This window comes from Cynocephalus volans, unplaced genomic scaffold (genome assembly GCF_027409185.1).
Source record: "Cynocephalus volans isolate mCynVol1 unplaced genomic scaffold, mCynVol1.pri scaffold_35, whole genome shotgun sequence".
Taxonomy (NCBI): domain Eukaryota; kingdom Metazoa; phylum Chordata; class Mammalia; order Dermoptera; family Cynocephalidae; genus Cynocephalus; species Cynocephalus volans.
In genome coordinates, this window is record NW_026902463.1 from 5965204 (window position 1) to 5989601 (window position 24398).

Here is a 24398-nt window from a genome sequence, read left to right on the forward strand (position 1 = left end):
AATAATAAGAGAAACTTTCAAAGTGACACAAATACTTTAAAATAAAACAACATGTTCTTAAACAAACAATGGAACAAATAGATTAAGAAGGAAATAATTTTTAAAAACTTGGATCAAATGAATCCAGATATGCAGCATAACGATACTTAGGTGACACAGCCAAGGCAAGTAAAAAGTCTATTGAAATAAATGCCTATATCAAAAAAATCTAAAGCTATCAAATAAAAAAACCTAGCAATGCACCTCAAGGCACTAGAAAAGAAAGAACAAACTAACCCCCAAACAAGGAAAAGAATAGAAATAATAAGAATCCGAGTAGACACAAATAAAATTGAAATTAAAAATGCAATATAAAAGACCAATAAATGAAGAGTAGGTCTTTAAGAACATAAGCAAAATTGACAAATCATTAGCCAGACTAACAAAGAAATAAAGAAAAAAGACCCAAGTAAACAAAATGATATATGCAAATAGAGTCATTACAAATGATACCACTAAAAAATAAAAGATCAACAGAGACCATTATGAATAACTATATGCCAGTAAATTCAAAATTTTTATTTCTCTATCCTAGACAAAATAGAGGAATTCCTAAACATATATGACATGCCAAGTCTGAACCAAGAAGAGATAGAAAAACTAAATACACCAATAACAGAGAACAAGATTGAATTATATTTTTATGTTTTTACTAAGTCTCTCAACAAAGAAAAGTGCAAGGCCAGATGGCTTTACTGCTGAATTCTACCAATCATTTAAAGAAGAACTAATAATAATACAACATTCAAATATTTCAAAAAATCAGAGTGAACTGAATTCTTCCAAAGTCATACAACTAGGCCAGCATTAGCCTGACACCAAAACCAGGCAAGGACACAAAAAAAGTAGAAAACTATTGTCCAATATTTTTCATAATCATAGATACAAAAAATCTCAATAAAATAGTAGAAAACTGAATCCAAAAACACATCAAAAACATTATGTACCATAATGAACTGGGATTTATCCCAGGGAAGCAAAGATGGTTCTATACATGAAAATCAAGAAATGTAACACACCAAATCATCAAAATAATATATAGATCTTGATGCAGAAAAAAATTTGATAATATTCAACATCACTTCATTATAAAGACTCTCAACAAATTCGGTATAGAAATAATCTCATACAATAAAAGCCATATATAAGCCCACACATAAAAGCATACTGAATGGGGAACTGGAACAAGACAAGGATGCCAACTCTCTCCACTCTTATTTAACATAGAACTGGAAGTTCTGACCAGAGCAATATTGTGCAATGTATATTTTCTTTATCCAATTATCTACTGATGGACATTTAGGTTGGTTCCAAATCTTAGCAATTGTGAATAAAGCCAGAGAAAGAGATAAAGGGCATCCAAGTTGGAAAGGAGAAAGTCAATTTTTCCCTCTGTGCAGATAACATGGTTAAATATATAGAAAGAACGGAACCATAACACTAACCTAACAATAATCCGAACCCGAAAGAAAACCCTCCCCCTAACCCTAACCCTAACCTAAACCCTAAACCTAACACTACCTCTAAGCCTAACCATAAGGCAAACCTGAAGGATAACACGAACCCTAATCCTAAACACAATCCCTAAACCTAAAAATAAGCCTAACCCGAACCCGAACCCGAACCCAAAACAGAACCCGAACCCTAAAACAAACCCTATCCAGACCCCAAACCAAAATCGGAACCCTCAAACTACCATAACCCTAACCCGAACTGGAAAGAAAAACCAAACCCTAACACTAACCCGATCCCGAAGCAGAACCAAAACCCGAAACTGCCCCTGAAACCAACCCTTACACTCACCCTAACACCTAACCTAACCTGAGACCTATCCCGAACCATAATCTTAACCTGAACAATAACCCTTATCCTAAACCTTACCCTAACACTCACCCTAGCCATAACACAAACACGAACACTAACCTGAACCCTAAACCTTACCCAAGCCCTAACCTTAACCCTAACCTTAACCTGAACAAAAACCGGACCTGGAACCCTGCCATAAGCCAAATTTGAACTCGAAACCAAACCAGAACACAAACCCTAAAACTAACCCGTACTCTGAACCAAACCTAACCCCAACACTGACCCTATCCCTAAGTCTAACCCGAACTCGAACCAGACGCCTAACGCTAACCGTAACCCTTCATGAAACCCAAACCCGACCTGAACCCGGATCATAACCATAGCCTTAAACCTAACCCTAAGCCGAACCCTAACCTTAACCCTAACGATAAATCTGAAGCTAACTGGAAACCAAACCCTAAACCCAACCCTAACCGTAAACCTAAATGTAACCCTATGCCGATCTCTAATCCTAACCCGAACCCGAAACATAACCCAAACCCGAACCAAAACCGGAACCCGAAACCTACCCTAATCAGAACCCTAAACCAAACCCGAACACTAACCATAACACTAACCCGAACCCGAACCTAAACCCGAACACACAGGCGAACACGAACCCTACCATGAAACCTATCCATATCCCTAAGCCTAACACTAACGCGAACGTTAACCCTAAACATTATCTTACCCCGAACCATAACCCTAACATTAACCCTAACAATAATACTTAACCTAACACTTACACTAACCCTATACCTAACCAAACCGTGAACCGAAACCCCAACCCTAACCCTAACCAGTAAACTAACCTGAACCTGAACCATAACCATAACCACAACCCGAATGCTAACCCTAAACTTAACCATAAATCTAAACCTTAAACAAACCAGAACCCTAGTCCGAGCCCTAACCCTAACCCTAACCTAACTCTGTCCTGGATCCTAACCTGAACCCTACCCTAACCCTAGCCCAAAACCCAAAACTAACCCCATCTCTAACCGGAAACCTAACCTGAAGAAGAACCATAACACTAAACATAATCCTAACCCTATCCGTAATCCTAACCCTAAAGCTACCCTTAACCCTAAAATGAACCATAAATCTAACCCTAACCTGAAATGTAATCCTAAACCTAGAGAGAACCATAAAACTAACCTGTTCCCTGAAACGAAACCTAACCCTTACCCTAACCCAAACCCTAACCCAAAATCTAACCCTAAACCGAACACTAACCATAACCCTACACCTTAATGTAACCCAAACCCTAAACATATCCCTAAGCCGAAGACGAAACCTACCCCAATCCCGAACCCTAAACCTAACCCTAAGTCTAAGTCTAACCCTAACAATAACACTAACCCTAAACTGACCCTGAACCCTAACCTGAACCCTAACCCTAGCGCAACCCTTAACCCGAAGCCAAACACTAACCCTAACCTGGACCCTAACCCGAACTCTAACACTAATCGTTACACTAACCCTAAAACTAACACTAACCCGAATCCTAAACCTATCGCTACCTAGAACCCAAACCCTAAACTTAAACCGAACCCTAACTCAAACTCTAACCCTAATGCGTCACCTAACCTTATTTCTAATCCGAACCTGAATCCTAAACATTACCCTAACCCGAACCATAAACTGAAACCATACCGGAATCCAAACCTGAACCATAACCTGAAACCTCACCCGAATACGAACATGAAACCGAACCATAACCCTAAACCTAACACTAAGCAAATATCTAATTCTAACCCTAAAACGAACACTAAACCTCACCCTAACCCTAACCCTAACAAGAACACTAACGCGAATTTGAAGCCTAACCCTAAACTTAACCCTTAAACTAAAATTAACCCTAACCCCTAACCCCTAACCCTTACACTAGCCCTAACCCTAACCCTAACACTAACCCTAAAAATAACCCCTAACCCTAATCCTAACCCTACCCTAACCACAAATCTAACCCGAACCCAATCCTAACTCTAACCCTAAACCGAAACCTAACCCTAAACATAACCATAACACAAAACCGAACACTAAACCAATCCCTAACCCTAACTCAACCAATAAACCTAAACATTACCCACACCCTAACCTGAACCCAAACCGGCACCCAATCACTAACCCTAACCCTAACCTGAACCCTAACCATAACCTGAAACCGAACCCTAAACCCAAACTTAACACTAACCCGAGCCCGAGCCATAACTCTGTCACTAACCCTAATCCTAACTAGAACCCCAACAATAACCCTCAACTTAAACCTAACCATAACCCTAATCCAAAACAAAACATTACAAGATACCAAATCCAACCCCTTACCCTAACCATCAACCTAACCCTAACCCAAACCCGAACCTAACCGAAACCTGAACCCTAACCAGAACCCAAAACCTAACCCAGAATCGAAGCCTATCCTTAATCGTAACATTAACTCTAACGCTGTACGTAACCGTTACTCTAACCATAAGCCTAACCTGAACTTAAACCGTAACCCTAACTGTAACCTGAACCCTTAATTTAACGATAACACTCATGCTACCCCTAACCCTAAACCTAACACGAACTATAATCCGAACCCTAACAGGACACTAATGTTAACCCTAACCCTAACCCTAAGCCTAACACTAACCCCAACCTAAACCCAAACCATTACCATAACCCGAACCCTAACACTAACACTAACCTTGACCTGACCTGAAACTGAACCTGAACTAAAAGCTGAAACCTAGCACTAACTCTAACCGTAACCAGAGCCCTAACACTAACCCTCACCATAAGCCTAACCAGGACCCTGACCACAACCCTAAGCCTAATTGTAACTCTAATTGGAAACTGAATGCTAATCCTAAACCTAGCCCTGTCCCTGACCCAGACCCAAACCTGACCCCGAACCCAATCCCTAACCCTACACCCAACCTGAACCCTAACCAAAACCCTAACACTAACCCTAACCCTAAGCCTAACTGAAACCCTAATCCGAACCCAAACCCTAACCAAAACCATAACCCTAACCCTAACCGTTACCCGAATCTGACCCCGAACTCGAAACCCAACCCTAACCCTAATGCTAACCAGAACCCAAAACCGAACCTGAACCCCAACCCTAAACCGAACCCAACTCGAACCCGAATCTGAACCATAACACTAGGCCTAACCCTAACAGAAACCCGAACTGAAAACCTGATCCTAACCGTATCCCTAAACATAAACAGAACCCGATCCCTAACCCTAAACCTAAACCTAACCAGAAGCCGAACACAAAGGGTAACCCTAACCTGAACCCTAACCATAAACCTAACCCGAACCCGAATCGTATCCCCAAACGGAACCTTAACCCTAACCCTAAATCGAAGCCGAATGGTACCCCTACCCCTAACCCTAACCCGAATGCGAACCCGACCACTAACCTTTACCCCGAACCCAAACACGAACTAGAACCTGAACCTGGACCATAAACCTAACCATAAACAGAACCCTAACCCGTAACCTAAACCTAACCATAACCCTAATGCTAAACCTAACCAGAATCCGAACATTAACCCTTAACCTAAATGTAACCAAAACCCGATACCTAACCCTAACCCATACCCTACCCATAACCCTAAAACTAACCCTAACACTAACCCACATCTGGACCAGAATCCTAACCCTAACCATTACCTGAACCCTAACCTGAACCTGAACCCTAACCCTAACCTTCAACCTAAGTCTAAACCGAACTGTAACCCTAATCCTAGCCCTAAACCTAACCCTAATCCTAACCCTGAACTGATCCCGAACCTGAACCTGTACACTAACTCTGACCCTACAAAGGAACCGATACCTAATCCTAATGGAATACTAAACTTAATACTAACCCTAACCCAAACCCGAACCCTAAACTGAACCCTAACCAAAACCCTGACCCGAATTAGAACTCGAACCAGAAACCTAAACCTAACCCAAACTCCAGGCATAACCCTAACCCTAACCCTAACCAGAAACCTAACCTGGACCAGAACCCTAAACCTAAACATAAACCTAACCTGCACCCTAACACTAACCAAAGCTCTAACCTTAACCTGGGCCCTAACCCTAACACGAACCCTAACCCTCATCTTAACTCTAACCATAAACCGAAACCTACCCCTACCCCTACCCCTATCACTAACCTGAACCATAACACAAAACCAAAAAGTAACTCAAGCCCTAATCCTATCCAGAACCCTAAACATAACCCTAACCTTAAACCAAATCCAAAGCCTTAGCTGAATCCTAAAACTAACCCTTACCATAACATGAACCCGAATCCGAACCAGAACCCAAACCCTACTATCACCCTAACCCGAACCCTAAAAGGAACCCTAACACAAAAATGAACACAAACTACAAGCCTAACTTTAACCGTAAACCTAACACAAATCCCAACCCTAACCTGAACCTGAACCTGACCCTAACCCGAACCCAAACTCTCACACTAACCCAAACCCAACACCTAAACCTCACCCTAACCCTGACCCTAACCCTAACACTTAACTGAAACCGAACACTAAAATGAATACTAACCCTAACCCCAAAACGAACGCAAAACCTAACCTGAATCCGATCCCAAACCCTAACCCTCACCCGAAGAATAACCCGAAAACTAACACTAACCCAACGCTATCCCTACCCAAACCCCTAACCCGAACACAATCCTAACCCTAAGCCTAACCATAACCCTGTCCCTAACACTATCCCGAACCCGAACACTAACCCGAACCCTAACACTAACCCAACAACTTACCCTAACACTAACCCTAAACCTAAACGAAACACAAACCAGAACACTAACACGAACCCTAACCCTAACCCTATCAATAACCATAACCCTAATTCTAATCCTAATCCTAACCCAAACCAGAACTTTAATCCTAAACCATACTGTAACCAGTACCTGAACCAAAACCGGAACTGTAACACTAACCTAACCATAATCCGAACCCGAAAGAAAACCCTCCCCCTAACCCTAACCCTAAACTAAACCCTAAACCTAACACTACACCTAAGCCTATCCGTAAGGCAAACCTGAACGATAACACGAACCCTAACCCTAAACACAATCCCTAAACCTAACAATAACCCTAACCCGAACCCGAACCCAAAACAGAACCCGAACCCTAAACCAAACCCTATCCAGTCCCCAAAGCAAAACCGGAACCCTCAAACTACCATAACCCTAACCCAAACTGGAAAGAAAACCCAAACCCTAACACTAACCCGAACCCGAAGCAGAACCAAAACCCAAAACTGCCCCCGAAACCAACCCTTACACTCACCCTAACACCTAACCTAACCTGAGACCTATCCCGAACCATAATCCTAACCTGAACAATAACCCTTATTTATAAAAGCAATACACAGCAGAGAAATAAGAAATGAAACATATCCCAAATCTCACCCACCCCGAGGTGCCCATTAAACAGGTTCATGTATATCTTCTAGGCATGTAAACACATCTGTATAGAAACACAAAATATAATCACCTTATAGACGTAATGGAATATATCTCCATCTGTGACCTGCTTGGATCAGCATATTGTACGAATCCTTTTTCCTGGAAATAAATAACTTTCCCACAAGTAATTTTTAATGCTTCCAATCTATCCTATTGAAAGGATGAATCATAATTTAAACAGTTTCCCTACTGTGGACTGGTTTATTAACTCTTTGCTATTACTGAGAATATTGTGATGTATAGGCTTGTTAAAACCTTAATCTTTTCAGCAGATGGTTAGATCCATAGGAAACATTTGAAATCTTGAAATTACTAATTCATCAGGCACTTGCATTCCTCAGGCTTCCTATATGTAAAGCTAAACTGTGTTCTGGACATGTAACACCAAATTTATGTCCTATTAGAATGAACATTTACTGTTGGTTTTGACCTTTGCTACATTTCTAAAAGGTGAAGAATCACATATATCCTGTTTTCCTTCGTATTTCTTTAATTACTTAAGGTTGACATTTCTCATGTATGCAAGAGTTTACAGCCTCCAAGGTGGTCCCCAATGGTTCCCAACTCCTGCTATCCACACTCTGTGTAATTCCCGCCCACATTCTTTCAGGCCTGATCTGCATGACCGGTAGAATATAGACAAGTGGTCATCTGTCACTTCTGACTGACACTTAGGTTCCAAAAGACATTTTTTATTTTGTATGATTCATATGTTCATTGTAGCTTAACACGTGCTCAGTTTTGGGAAAGGTCTGTGAATGCCTCTGCCTCTCTCTTGGATCGCTTCTTACTGTGCTATGCCTCAGTCTTAGATTGCTTGCACAAGAGGGATTTGTGGCCACATTGTGGTGAGCTAACAGGCCAGCCCAAGGAGAGTCACTTTTAAGGTTCAATCTCATTGTCCAACTGGACAGAACAAGCCAAGCAGCAGGGATGTAGAGGAAGGAATACTGTCCACCATGCATTGCAAAGTGGGCCCCTCATTGCCCCTCCTCTCTATCCAAGAGCATTCTCTCACCAACTGGATCAGCCTCAGAGGGCTTTGTAAGCAAGTCCCAGCACGAGGCCGTGGAAGGATTGAAATCGACTTTGTTTGCTCTGCCACTTGCCAGTACAATCCCTTCTGTAGCCTGAAAAAAGCAGTGCTTTTCCTCTCAATTAGTAGTCACACTATATATGTTTTAATTTTGCACACTACAGAAGCATGTGGCATTTTTACCCTTGTGGACGGAGCCCTGGGTTTAAAAGTTTGGACAATCCCACTCTAGAACATATTCTCTAAGACATTCCAAGGAGGAGAAATCACATGCATGGAAGACCAAAGCAAATGCTGTGTGTGCCTGAAGGACTTAGAGCTCAAAGTGCAAAATTCTGCTGGCTAGAGAGGGTCAAAGATGGACTGAGAGGCAAAGCTAGGGGAAAGATCACTTTAAATGCCTGGAAAACTCACAGGAAAGAGAAAGTACATGATAGTCTCTGGACTCAAAATGTACAAACCTTACAGGAAAAAAGAGGGGCACTGAATCACTCAAGGCTCAGATCACTCAAGTTAACACCTCATTCCAGCCAGCTCACTAGCAAACCTAGAGCCTCAGTCTGGGCCCCAGTGTTGCCAGTGGAAGCTGGGCCACTTGTAGGCACAGGGACAAGAGCCAGAATCACAGGGAGGCAGCTCCTAGGTCCCAATGGTAAAAGACCGGCCAGAGTTGCCAGGCAGACGTACAGACTCACAAAGGATTTAGTATCTGGGGGTACTGGCAATTTATAGCACACTCGCAAATTCAGTAATATTTGAAGTAACAAAGCTTTGGAGCACAGTGTCATAGCCCTGCATGAGGTCTTTTCAGGATACCAGGAGGATGAGACATAGCCCTCCATCCATTGATCAGCAATGCTGGAAACCTGGGCGAGGAAAGCCTGGAGCTATAACGCTGCAGAGCATGGTGGAGATACAGGGGAGTCACTGGTTAAACGCAGGGGTGGCTTGTTTTGTTTTGCTAGGAGTGGGTCAGGGAAAGGAAGGTGGGTAAAGAGAAAAAAAACAGGGGAGAAGGGAAAGGTAAGGTCTACTGTAAAGGGCCTGTGCTTGTATCCTCTAAAAACGCAGAAGAGAGGAAGCCTTGCAACCTAATTTATGTATGGTTTTGTAAAGAATTACAGGGCTGTATGCAACTGAGTGCAGAATTAATGACATCTACCACGTTTGTTCCGTCCCGTCAATATAAACTACCTATTTTACACATCCGTTATTACCGGGAGATGAGGGAGGGACGGGGTGGGTTGGGGAGGAGCGAGTGGACAGGGAAGTGAGAAGGGAACGGGGCAGGAGAGCACAGACACAGACGCCTCCTTGCATGGAGGTGTGCTCCCATCTAGTGAGACTTTGGTTTATTGCAAAGTCAGTTCGATTTGGGTAACGGGAGGCAGCAGGGCTGATGATATTGCATCTGATGAGAGCCAAGCCCTCACGCTCCTGATCCCGCTGCCTGTTTGGGGGCCTGAGGGAGGGTGGAAGGGAAGCAATCGCCAGGCCAGGTGGAAAGGCACCCACCTGCTCGGGTAACCAGGACTAAGCCTGCAAACCGGCAACGTCGCCATAAACAGTGGGCAGAACCAAGTCAGGAGGAGTGGTCACTTTGAGAACCCTTGCTGCCCGATCAGCAGACAATAGAAACGGAGTGAGAGGCCCTGCCCCACCTCTGGCCGGGGAGCCGAGCATGGAGGTCCAGGTTACTCGGATGCCCCTACAGCATTCACCTCCCTGGGTTTACGAGCCCTCGAGCACCCCAGGGCCGCCTGTGGTCCACACGGGGCGATCAAGCCCCACCGACTGGGCTGCCTGTTTTACCTGTAGCTGCACAGATCCCCCCACCGACAGCAGGGGGACACTTTCCTTTCCTTGAGGAGGGGGTGTTGCAGCTTCCCCACTGCCCTCAGACCCCTACGTGGACCCCCAGCACCTCCTTCCATGCCTCATGCCACTGCCTTCTTTTCGCAACGCCGCTGTCATCCACACGCAGTAGCCATCCTGGCTCTCCTGAACTTTTCCTTAAAAACCTTCATCCAAAATTCCTTTGAGTTGCCAAGCAGCTTCCCACACAGGCAGTAACGGAGACACATTGGGGGAGGAAGGGGACACAGAGAGGCTGCGGCACTGAGCTCCCGCAAAGAATATGTGAACCGATGGGTCGGGGGACACCCAGAGTTGGATTTCTGCAAGAGACAGCCATCCAGGGCACGTGGGGCAGCCTCCACTCTGTTCCCTTTTGCTTCTTAATAGCACTGAAAGGGTCCTCCCATGAAGGAACCTCATCCCTTCCCCAGTCTTCCTTGATCTCACACTCGTCTCTCTCCCCCTGCCCTTTCCTGCCTGCCTGACCCCACATCGGAAGCTGCAGTCCTGCAGCAGTGTCCACCCCGTTAATGAAGCGTGGTTGAAATCCGCGCTGCCCCCTTCAGAGCTTGCTGGCTCTGCCCGCTCTTCGTGCTCTGGTCTCACCTGCCTGGCCTCCCTCTCGCGGCAGGTTTTTCCCACTCAGCCTTCACGTTTGGGATCGAGAGCCACATCAGCCAGTCCAACATCAACGGGACGCTGGTGCCGCCCGCCGCCCTCATCTCCATTTTGCAGGAGGGGCTGCAGTACGTGGAGGCTGAGATCAGCATCAACGAGGTACGTGATGTTTGCGGGGCTGGGCTTCCCAGCAGCGGGGGGCTCGGGACCCCGGTCCAAAGCCCGCGTGTGCTTCCTGCAGGCATCTGAGAGCAAGCTGGGGTTGCTTGTTTGTTTTTTGTTACACTTTGAGCATCCCAAATCCGAAGTCCTAAATGTTCCAAAATCTGAAGTTTTTGAGCATCAATGTGATCCTCAGAAGAAATGCTCACTTGAGCATTTCAGATTTTGGATTTCAGATTTGGGGTGCATAACCAGTAAGTATAATGCAAGTATTCCAAACTCAGAAAAAATTTCACACTGTGAAACGCTTCTGATTCCAAGCATTCCTGGGAGCCTGACAGAGGGCATAACCAGAGGGACAGTCAGGGACAGAGAGATGATGGCCCTGTGTTAAAGTGACTTCAGGTGCTGGTTTCACGACTGTGCTCTTTGTGGAGCTGATCCGGGGAAGAATGGAACAAAAACCATCAATTAAAATCACACAGATTCTCTTGTATCCCCTGCCACCTTCTAGATTGGGGCTGTGCCGATTTGATAGAAATTTTGAAAGTCAGTTATTTGGGATTTAAACAGATCCCTTCTCTTCCCTGGCCCCTTCATCTGTGCTCTCGGGATTCAGCTGAGTCCCACACGGATGAGTCCACGTGTCCCAGTTCTGTCCTGCCTTCCTCAAGTTCAGAGCACACAAAAATGTGTTTGTCCATCCACCAGGCAGCACCTGGAGCACTGCGGGTTTCATGTGATTCGAGTATTTAGAAAGCACGTCTTACTTTTAAGTGTGTACAGAAATTTTTTTGATAGTACCAGAGAATCGAAGGATGTTCAGACAAAAATGTGAATCAGAGGCCCAGACTGGAGCTCCCTCAGTACAGCGTGGTGTTGACAACACCAAGTCAAGGGTGATCCCCTTACCGGTCATCTTTAAAAAAAAAAAAAAAAAAAATATGAATCAGAAGTAAACGAGGTCATTGTCGGTTGTATCGTGGCTGTATTCGGTCTAAACCCTGAACCCAGGGCATCGTTTCAAGTAGCTGCAAGTGCTTATTTTATTAGATCAGATGGGCACGTGCACCAGGAAGGAAATCCTGAATGCTGCAGGCATCTCTAAATCGGGGCCAATGATTCCAAAGACTTACTCCTCCCACAAAAGTGGGTACTAAGAGATTCCACACTTGCCGTGGCACCAGACGGGGTTTCTCTTGTTCAGCACTATGTACATATGTGGCTGGACCCTGCTCTGTAGTGGGGATTGTCCTGTGCACTGGAGAATGTGGAGCAGCATCCCTGGTCTCCACCCACCAGCTGTCAGTAGACTCCCTGCCAAGTGGTGACAATTAAATATGTCTCCAGTCATTCCCTGATGTCCCCCAAGGAGACAAAATTACTCCCCCCATACACACACACCTGCCCCTGTTGAGAATCCTTCCATCAGGGATATAGCACTTTTGTCTAGGAATAAAGGAGACACGTTCACATGTCCTTAATGCCCCAGTTCAGGTTGACACTTACCAAATATCAGGTCTCCCTCGAGACAGCCACCATACCTAGTTCTTCATCGATGGATCCCCTTGTCCACCTCCCTGTCCTTGGCCCACCAGGGAGTCCCTCTGCCGTGCCCCTACAGTTCGGGCACCTGCTTGATGCCACCGACCCCCGACCCCAGCCCCTGAGCTCCCAGGCGTCTCTGTTTCTGGGCCACCTTCCTGCACCTCTCCCACCTGGAAGGCAGAGTCTGGTCCTTGAGGTCCTCTGGCGGTTGCTGACGGCTTCCCTTGTCTTACTTTCTCAGGATGGCACGGTGTTTGACGGCAGCCCCATAGAGTCCCTGTCCCTGATAGACGCTGGGATGCCCGACGTGGTGCAGACGCGGCAGCAGGCGTTCCGCGAGAAGCTCGCGCAGCAGCAGGCCAGTGCGGCGGCCGCAGCGACAGCAGCAGCGGTTGCAGCAGCAGCCACGGCAGCCACGTCAGCGCCGGCAGCAATTTCCCAGCAAAATCCACCAAAGAACGGAGAGGCCACGGTCAACGGGGAGGAGAACGAGCACACGTAATAATTAAGTGTGTTTCTTCTGGCGCTTTATTGTGCTTCTAAAGCTGGGCGAATGCAACGACTTCTTAGAGATCTGCCTGCTGTCAACTTCTCACAAGTTGCTTTCCAGGGCTTGCTTACTGTATGGCCGGAAGACCTTCACATTCCCTGTTTGTCAGCAAAATCCTTAGACATGATCTTCTCGACACACATCCTGGATTTTATGAAATCCTGCTGCCCTGCTCCTGAGGGCTCGCGTGTAACAGGGACAAGTACCAGATGATCACTGTCCAACATAAGCAAGTATCTCTCTCAGCCTTCCATGCAGAGGGTTTTCAGCCAAATTATGGTCTAGTAGTCGAGCCCATGGTCAGTGCAAGGGCACCACGCCCCGAACACCAGACATCATCTTACTTGGTCATTGCAAAACCCCGGGAGGTTAGACCTGTTAGCTAATCGCCCAAGAGTATGCAGCAGATGAGTCAGAGCTCGACAATCATATCACAAAACTTGCTCAGGCCCGGTGCACCTTCCACCAACTAACTCCCACATCAGAAAATATATTTAAAACTAGAACAACAGAGACAAAAGAGGTGCCATGTCCTGGGACCCAAAGTCAGAATGCAAGGCATGCCTGTGCCCCATCAAGGACCTGAGCCATTCTGCCACCCCTCTGGTCTGAGGTCGGCTCCTTGCCGGTTCCCCATCTCTGGTCTGTTCCTCTGGAGGCTGTTCCCTGCTGTGGCCGTGGGAGTGGGAGTTCTTCTGCCTAGGCTGCGTCTGGGCACTGACCCCTGCCCCAGGGAGCCCAGCCTCCTTCTCTTGCTGGTGCACGTGGCTAACGCACCCTCGCTCACTGCTCTTAATTTCTGCAGCAGCCAGCTCAACCCCCTTCTCAGCACCTCACGCCTGGTCTGTAGACCAGCCTGTTGGGGCTGGAGCGTGCCACGGCTGCCTGTGGATAAGTGAGCAGGTGACAGCCTACTCTGCACGCCTCTACAGAGTCCCAGGGCCCACTGCACGGCTGGCTAGGATGCCAGCTGTCCTCTCACCATCACCAGGGGATGGATCCACCAAACATGGAAGATCATTTTGCTTATCTTCATCTTCTCCCAGCCACATGGGAACTTGGGAAGCATAAAAGAAGTAGGGTTTATTCACAGCCCCACTGTTCCTGAGGGTAGGCTGTGAAGATTTTGTGTCAGGCTTCTCAATCCAAGCAAGGGTCACCAGGCATTTTCATATTTTTATGTGTTGACCCAGAAGCAGTGGATCTTAGGTTACCTGCCACTGAGAAGTGAGTCCTTCACTTCCTGGGGTTTTCCACCAAAATACCTGAACAAGAAGATGTAACAGCAGACTCAACTCTACACTGCATTACAAAACTGTCAGCTGCTGCTGACTGTGTGCTAGTTAGATTGGACCGCTGCCTTCTCTTTCCCGTAAAGCAGGGGCTACTAAACTTTCCCTAAGGGGCCAGACAGTGGCTGTCACAGGCATTCAGGGCCAGGCAGTCTCTGTCACAGTGACCCAATTTTGTCTTGAAATGCCGTAGCAGCTGTCCTCTTCTGCTCGGGCTGCTGAGACAGAGCACCGCAGATCTGCGGCAGGAACAGCAGACATTTCTCCCCGCAGGCCTGCAGGATGCAAGTCTGAGCTCAAGGCGGGGCAGCCTGGTTCCTCCTTAGTCCTCTCTCCTTGGCTAGTAGACACCATCTTCTCCCTGTGTCCTCACATGTTCATCCCTCTGTGTGTGTCTGTGTCCTAATCTCCTCTCCTTATAAGGACATCAGTCATATTGGATTTAAACCCAATCTAGCAACCTCATTTTACCTTAATCACCTCTTTAAAGACCCCGTCCCCAAAATACAGTCACTGTGTGAGGTACTGGGGACACGGTTCACACCATAACAGTCGCTGCATGTAATGCCTAAATATGTGGCCGTCAGTAAATAACTTAAACTTTATTTATGAGGAGAGGCTGCACCAGGCTAGCTTTTGGCCCATGGGCCATAGTTGACTGGCCCCAGTTTTAAGGATTAATTTAGTGTATTCCTCACTCAAATTTGAAGACTGGCAAAATACAAAGAGACATAAAACACCCAATCACACAAAGCCATGATTTAGTTATAATCATCAGAGATGGTATCGCCTAGTATATAAAAACAAGGTGTTCCTAAAACAGAAGCCCCCTGAGAATGAGTTTCCTTTTTATTGATGAGCCACGTGCCTTTTTGTGTTTCCTACAACAGATAATCACTCGAAACCCATGCAAATTGATGGGGACGTTGAGATTCCACCCAACAAAGCCACAGTCCTTCGGGGCCATGAGTCCGAGTTGTTCATTTGTTCCTGGAACCCTGTCAGTGATCTGCTGGCTTCTGGGTGAGGATGTCAGGTGGGGGATACTCCAGGGTCAGGGGAACCCCTGCTCGCCTCTGGCATTCTGCCTCAAGGGACACGTGCTGTTGTCTGACCTCGTGTGTCATGTCTTCCCGACATGAGCAGATCCCTAGTGGGTCCTGTGAAGTCCACAGCTCTGTGTGTCTCGGATTGTGAAGTCGACATTCCACGCCGTGTTCTCCATGGGATGGGGAGCAAAGACATTTAATACTGCTAAATGCAGAGGTGGGAAGGAGGGGAGGGTTGTGGATGGGAGGGGGGGAAAGAACTGTTCCCACCAAGAGCCGACGTGCGTGTGTTTTTATTCTGTAGGTCTGGAGACTCGACGGCCAGGATATGGAACCTTAATGAACACAGCAACGGGGATTCTACCCAGCTTGTACTGAGGCAATGTATACGGGAGGGGGGACACGATGTCCCCAGTAACAAAGATGTCACCTCACTGGACTGGAACGTAAGCATCTTCCACCCCCCGGGCCCCTTGAAATGTGTGGTGGCCCTGCCCTGAGCTGTGGGCTCACAGGTGCTCTCCATCTCCAAGAGATCCTGCTTAGGCCATGGCGGGCATCGAATGAGCTGTGTGTTGGGTGTCCATGCCTTCCCATGGTCAGCACACATGAGCGAGTCAAGCCTGATGACGCTGAGAGGGGGACCTCACAGCGTGAAGGTGGGACCCCGGGAAGGCTCAGCTGGGGAGCTCTGACAAGCAGCCAGGAAAGAAAACTTTCCACCTGGAGAGCTCAGGACCAGCAGCTAAGTGCATTTATACGTGGGACACATGCCGTTCAACTTCTTTTTGCTTTCTGCATAGTCTTAGGATGACTTTCTGTAGGTATTTTAAATTCTGTCCTTAATTAGACAGCACACATGTTGAGTGGTTCCAGTGTGGCTTTCTCACTTCCTGGTCCACATGCCTTGCATTTAATTTAACAGCAGTGTGTGCTGAAGTAGTCAGAGATGACCCGTTAGTCTCTTAATGTGGCATCAGTTATCGGCTTAGGAATATTCTAGACTTGGGATCCTGGCGATTTCTGTGTGCTTTTCTGGTGCCACCACTACTAAGCTGCTTCTGTGGGTTTGTGTCTCTTTCTGGCCCGCAGAGCAATGGAACGCTTCTGGCCACAGGTTCATATGACCGTTTTGCAAGGATATGGATGGAAGACGGTAGTTCTGTGTCTGTCGTGTTGGGGTTGGACAGGACCCTCTTCTGTATGTAACCCTGAAGTGAATAGACCATGACTTTGAAGTCAACATGTTTGTCTGTATTTGTTTTACATAACAGGTAATCTGGCCAGCAGCTTAGGCCAACATAGAGACCCCATCTTTGCCTTGAAATGGAACAAAAAGGGGAATTATATTTTGAGTGCTGGTGTAGACAAAGTGAGTATTAACTTAAAACAAATACTTTCGATCTATACATGTTTATTTTCATTCTCCAGATAACACGATGTTTTCTTTGAATTCTTAGGCTTTCTCCTTCCCCTTAAGAAATCACAAGGACCTGTATAGGTTTTGTTTTTGTAATTTTGATCTTCGTGTTAATTTTACCATGTAATCTCTGTCAGTATATTCGACTGCTCTACAGACCTCTGTGCAAAGTGTCTCTTCTTTTGAGGTTCATAGTTTAATGATAAAGAGAGGAAAATCTCCAGACTGTGTTTATCAATGGCTGGACAGAGCAGGGGGTGTGGGTGTGCTCTGTGTAAACTTTCACCCCTAGACTGATGTTAGTGACACAGACTGTTCTCTTAGCAGACTTCTGCTCTCCTAATTTGATAAGCTCCTTTTTCCCACTGTAGACTGCACAATTCCTGAGCAGGAGTAAAACGGACCCAGGGACAGGTCACTGTCCCCTGACAGGCCACGGAGCCAAAGTGGGACTCCTTTACTCTGCACTTGGACAGGGCTGCCAGAGAGATGTGATGGCTTTAGAGCCAGGTGCCTCTCGAAGCCATCATGGGGTGGAAGATCCCAGAACAAAGAGGAAGGAGACATAGAACCATTCCCCCACAGAAACTACACTGGTTTCATGATAGTTTAAAAACTTTACTCTGTTACTGTTTTCTGTTCATTCAAGGTGTAAAATTTAATATAAAATAATAAACGAACTCTAAACATCATCACATTCTTGGAGAAGTCATGGGTGCACTTGGCAGGGTACAGACCACAGAGGCGATAACAGGCCCACCACCTGTTCTTCTAAATAAAGTTTTATTGATACACAGCCACTCTCATTTGTTGAGAATTGTCGGTAGCTGCTTTCACGCCTTAGTGGCCGAGTTGAGGAGTTGCAATAGAAGACCATTGGACCTCAAAGTTTAAGGTATTTACCAGGGGCCCCATGACAGAAAGAGTGCCAGCGCCTGTATGTGGATATAACTGTGTAGGTCAGTGAATCATTTGTTCCTTTTCTCTATATTTAAGCCAAGAAACTCTTCATTCAGACTTGGGAGCCTAATTTATTATAATATAAGAAAAGATAAGCTGCTGTGGTTGACACACTAAATATGTCGTGTAACTACCATCAAATTTTTCCCAAGATGTTCTAGTTTAATTAATACGCACACACAGTACTCTGTCATGCCTTCAGTAGGCCATTGGTAACTGCCACTTGAATTACGAAAATAATTCAAGAAAATGATCGCTAACATTTACAGCAAGCAGGCATTAGTATGTTCAATTCCATTTTACAGAGGAAGAATTGGAGCGCCAGAGAGGTTTATTACCTTGTCTAGTGACACACAGCTGGTGCAGCATGGAGGAGGATCAGTCCCTGGCTTACCAGTAACTCTGCCCTTCGACTTGCCGAGCATTCTAAATCGTTTCCTGGCCACCTTCCCACCTGGCGGATCTTTTATTGTACATTCATTTGTGTGTTTCTCACCGATTATTTATTTTGACTCTACCAGGTGACGGACTGTACGATCAGTAAAAATGCGTATTTGGAATCATGTTAGTCTTTTGGGTCATGTATGTCCCTCTTTACTCCTTAGTCAAACATGGCAGGAATAATAACAGTGTCCTTGAACATAATACCCATGGAGAAAATGTAAATTATGATGATGCTGGTGTGACCTTCAGTGTATGCTTAACCCAAAGTGACAAAAATATATTTCACATTCTCAAAGCTTTTGTGAAATGTTTTCTTTGGTTCAATGTATGTTAAAAATAAACGTCAACTAAATGTTCCAGTGACTGATTGTAGTATGTGAAAATGTATCAGACATTTGTGAGTTTACTTACAGTTTGACCCTTGAACAGCACAGGTCCACTTATACATGGTGCTTTTTTGGTCTGGTAAATACTGCACAATGCTATAAATGTATTTTTCTCTTCCTTATGATTTTCTTAATGACATTTTCTTTTCTCTAGCTTATTTTATTGTATGAATACAGTACATAATATATATAACACAGAAAACATGTTTTAATTGAACATTAATGTTATTGGTAACAAGTCAGATCAATAGTCGGCTATTAGTAGTTCCGTTTTGGGGAAGGCAAGAGTTACACGTGGATTTTCAACTGTGTCCTGGTCGGTAACCTAACCCGCACATTGTTAAAGGACCGATTGTACTCACAATATATAATCCACATTTGTTTGTGCTTGAGAAATTAAGAAAACAGTTGCAGACAAACAGTGACAGGTGGTCTAGAGCTGACCCCAAATGTAGGAATACCATGTTTAAAAGACACTTGCTGCTCTGAGTGATCCCTCTGAATGTTTCTACAATCAACCCAAAACATAATCAGCTCTTAAAATGAAATCTTTATGAAGTCCCACTGACAGACAGGTGTAAAGTTTCCAATGTCGTTGAAAATTCCGGTTAATGAAGACTTAATTCCAATGGTATTTATGGAGCTGCCCCTGGCTGCTGCTTTATGTATGTTCCTAGCATCAGTAAGTTCATCAGAATTCATGATTTACTTTGTGTTGCGAGGTGCCGATCACCTTTTTCCTTACTGTAGACCCATAAATCAGAGCCTGACCCTGGCATAATCCGATGGCTTTGCCACATCGCGTGGTCCTGGTTCATGGATGGTCGGTCAGGGGAATTTCCAGAAATGTCTGTTTGTGCAGCTCTTCATTTGGAAAACTGCTGGAAAGACATTTAGATATGTTTTGGTACAGGTTTTTTAGCGTTTTGGGATGAGGGGGGATCACCACTGACTTGGGTAATTTTCTCAGTTATCAGTTAAGGCTGCTGTGTCCACTGCAGTAGGCACCAGCTCATGTGGCTGTAGGTCATCACATGTGGCCGTCCAAACTGCTGTGTGTAAAACACGCTGTGATTCCAAGCCTTAGGATGGGGGGCAAGAAAGAATGTCAGATACCTCATTAATATTTTTCTATACTGATTACATGTTGAAACAATAGTATTTTGGCACTATTGGAGTGAAATAAAATACACTGTTAATGAATTGTACCAGTTTCTTTTTTTCTTTTTAATGTGGTGACTGTAAAATTAAAAATTAGTGTAGTGACTCACATGATACCTCTGTGGGACACTGCTAGGCAGTTAGCTTATTTGGGGAGAGCACGGTGTCACACCAAGGACAAGGTTCAGATCCCCTTACCAGCCAGCCACTAAAAACCCCCAACTACAGAGAAAAGAACACTCCCCTCTGCTTCCCCTTCTCCTACTAATATGACCTGTCCTCATCCTGAACTTCCTACAGCTTCCCGGAAAAATTAAAAGGAATAGCTCTGATCAAAGCCCCTGGGGAGTTCCCATCATGCCCCCAATTGTCCTCAGTGCCTTTGCCTTTCATTACTACCCACCAGTCTCAGCTCCCAACCCAATGCGTCCCTGCTTCCAAAAGAAGGTTCTTTGGAGCACAGGCATCCATTGCCCCATGAATATCTGGCTGTGGTTACAAAGGGACACTTGCGTTTTCTGGTCTAAACTTGTTTCACCTCTAACCCTGGATGATCTGCAATCTTTTATATAGTGCTGCCCGCAATCTGTGTGTGCCGTAGGGTACAAGGTCACATAGCTATGTGATTTCCAGCTGCCGTGCCTGGGATTTTACCACTGTGCCACCACTTGGCTCTTTAAATGGCTCTCCTTGTGGCTAATTGTTGGAACAAGCCTCAAGCTAAATGTGGCTGAGCCTACTTCTTCCTGAGACTTTTGAGCCACTTCTCGATGCTTCCTAGTAATTGTGACTTGGGCTGAGAGTGGCGGGTGGGTGGAGGTGGCGCTCCATTCCGAGGAGGGTTCAGCTTGAGACAGTTCATGGTGACTGGCTCCAAATTCCTGGGCCCCAAGAAACCTACCCATCGATTCTCCTGTCAGCATCCGCAGCCAGAACCAGCTACCCTTGTGCACATTGACACACGCCCACGCTCCCACACATGCATGCACACACTCACACCTCCAGACTCGAGCACAAGCACGCACACACATACATGCATACACACTCGCACACACGCAGGCACACTCAAGCGTACTCGCACGCACACTCACATGCCTGGACACTCATGTATGTGTATGAAAACCCACACACAGCCACATGCTGACACACTTATGCAGACTTGTGCACATGCACACAAAATCACGCATGCTCGTGCACACTCATGTACACTTGTGTGCACGTATGTGAATGCACACATCTTCACACTCACACCTGTACACATTATCCCCTCTCCAGTCTGACCTCTTCATCCTCCCCTGGCTCATAGGAGCACACTCCTTGGACTCACATGCATGCCCACTCACACGCCTGGATACTCATGTACGTATATGAACACCCCCACACGGCCACATTCTCACACACACGTGCAGACGCATGCAGACTCACACTTATGCACACTTGTGCACATGCACACAAATTCATGCACACTCATGTTCACTTGCGCACACATGTGTGCACGCATATGTCTGCACGCTCACACACATGTCCACAAGTTATCCCCTCTCCAGTCTGACCACTTCATCCTCCCCTGGCTCACAGGTGCCCACTCCTTGGACTCACATGCATGCCCACTCACACTCCTGGACACTCACATCTACATATGCACACCAGCATACATGGCCACTTGCTTAGACACATGTCCATGTATTCATACACATCCATGCACTTACACACGTCTGCACACTTACACACCCCTGGGCACTCACAGGCACCTTTGTGCACATGCCACTCTCAAATCTGACCCTTTCATCCTCCCCTTGCTCACACAGGAGCCCACGCCCTGGACTCCAGGCTTTCTTCCTCCCTTTTCCCAGGCCATCCGTGCCATGTGGAACACTGATGTGGCCCTGTCACTTCTTTGCTTCACAACCTTCACAACTCAGTTTCCTTAAAAAGTAGTGTGACCATATAATTTATCCTCCAAACCAGAGTTCTTAGGAGTGTGAAATTATTTAGAAAATGAATTATGAGTGTGAAGTTAGTTAATTGTTGGGCTGGACAGCAGGCATAATATTGTGGGATTGTCCTGAGCAGATGGGGCCCTACAGTTACCCTAAGGAAAAGACCCTTTTGGGTGCACCTTCTCCTTGGTCTCCATGTGCGGCACAGTGTTCCTCTGCCACAGGCTGTTCCTTTGTAGAACCGTGTTCCCTGTGTGTCCCCCTCTCCCTTGCCTGCCGGGTACATTTCCCTTTGTCCCCCGGGGCTTAGCCTCCGGATCTCGGGGCCCTGGTGGACCTCAGGAACAGTCCTGTTCCTTTGTGCACCCAGCATGCTGAGCTGCCTGGTAGAACTCCCCTGCCCTTTGTATTTCCAGGCTGTTTGCACTGGAGGGCAAGCCCCTTGGGTGGGTTGTGTTTCTCCTGTGTGTTCTTACAGAGCCACCCTCTGGGCTCTGGCCTGTGCTCGTGCACTTGGGGCACACGGGCCTCCTGTTCCCCGTGGAACCGCACCGTGGCTGAGGGGTTTCATTTGTCTGCATTGACCCCCGGCCACTGCCACTCGCCAGAAAAAGGTAGCAGATTTAGATAGAAGCAGTAGCTGTAGCATTAAAAATGCACAGGGAAGTGATTTCCATGTCCAGTTTTAAAACAGCTGTGGTTTTGGTGTTTTTATTTGCTACCTATACTGTATGTGAATTCTTCATTTGCTTCCTTCCTAGTATGGAATTTTTTCCCTTCAAGAAATATTGATGAGGGTGGCTGCTCATTTGTGGTATATGGCTGTGCTTTTATATAAATGAACAAGGCAAAGTGATAACAAAGGAAAACACATGGCCTCCCAGACTCTTTGATTTCCTTTTGGGGAAAGTCCCAGGTGGCCGGTCAGCAGGATGACAGAATCTTGCTTCCCCTGGAGGATGGCCAGCAGGATGACAGAACGCTACTGCCCCCAACAGCAGTCTCTGGTGGACGGTAGGCAGGATGAGAGAGTGCTACTGCCCACTTGTGTACAGCTGCTGGGGTGACAGGGTGCTACTACCCCCTTGTGGACAGCCACTGGGATGACAGAGCACTATTGCCCCCTGGTGGATGGCAGGATAACAGAGCACTACTGGCCCCTGGTGAACCGTAGTCAGGATGAGAGAGTGCTACTGCCACCTTGAGGATAGTCACTGGAATGACATCACACTACTGCCCCTGATGGACGGTAGGCAGGATGAGAGAGTGCTACTGCTCCCTTGAGGATAGGCAGGGGGTTTACAGAGCAACATAGCCCCTGGTGAATGGTTGGCCGGGTGACAGAGCCCTGTTGCCCCCTGGTGGATGGCTGGGTGAGAGCGTGCTACTGTCCCCTGCTGGATGGCAGGGTGACAGAGTGCTACTGCCCCCTGGTGGACGGCCACCATGATGACAGAGCGCTACTGATCCCTGGGTAACGGTAGGCGGGATGAGAGAATGCTACTGCCCCCTTGAGGACAGCCACTGGGATTATAGAGCACTATTGCCCCCTGGTGGACAGTGGCTGGAATGACAAAGCACTATTGCCCTGTGGTGGATGGTCGGCCAGATGACAGAGCGCTTCTGCCCCCTGCTGGATGGTTAGCAGGATGAGAAACTACTGCTGCCCACTTGTGGACAGCTGCTGGGATTACAGAGCACTATTGCCCCCGGTTGACCATAGGGAAGTTGAGATAGTGCTACTGCCCCCTGGTGGAGGGTAGCCAGGAAGAGAGGGTGCTACTGCCCCCTTGTGGACAGCCCCTGGGATGACAGAGCACTACTGCCCCCTGGTGGACAGTAGGCAGGATGAGAGAGTGCTACTGCTCCCATGAGGACAGCCAGAGTGGTTACAGAGCACTATTGCCCCTGGTGGACAGCAGCTGGGATGACAGAGCACTATTGCCCCCTGGTGGATGGTCGGCCAGATGACAGAGCGCTTCTGCCCCCTGCTGGACGGTAAGCAGGATGAGAAATTACTGCTGCCCACTTGTGGACAGCTGCTGGGATAACAGAGCACTATTGCCCCTAGTGGATGGTCGTCCGGATGACAGAGCACTGTTGCCTCCTGGTGGACGGCAGGGTGATAGAGTGCTACTGCCCCCTGGTGGACGGCCACCATGATGACAGAGTGCTACTGCCCCCTGGTGGACAGCCACTGGGTCTGTTCTCAGGCCTTGATATCCTTTCCAAACCCGTTCTATCTTTCAGAATGAGGTCAATGCTATTAAATGAGATCCTTCTTGAATGGTGCTAGCATCCTACTCTGATGACATGACATTAAAGGTAAAGTTGGCATCTGTAGGGATGAGCTCTTTTACCCTAAACAGCCCACAGTACTGAACGCAAGTCTCACATGTGGGGGTTATCTGTACTGAGTCCTCTTCCTTCCTCTATAATTTGTCCCATTACTGACTGTCAGATTAGCTCTCGCCCAGTGAACTCTGAGGTACCAGTCAAGGGTCCTGCTAGGAGTCCCAGCCCTTCCTGGGCAATGACCTGCAGTTTTTTTTCCAGTGGGACACTCCAATGGCTTGTGTACGGTTCACAGCCAGCAGTCTCTTGGC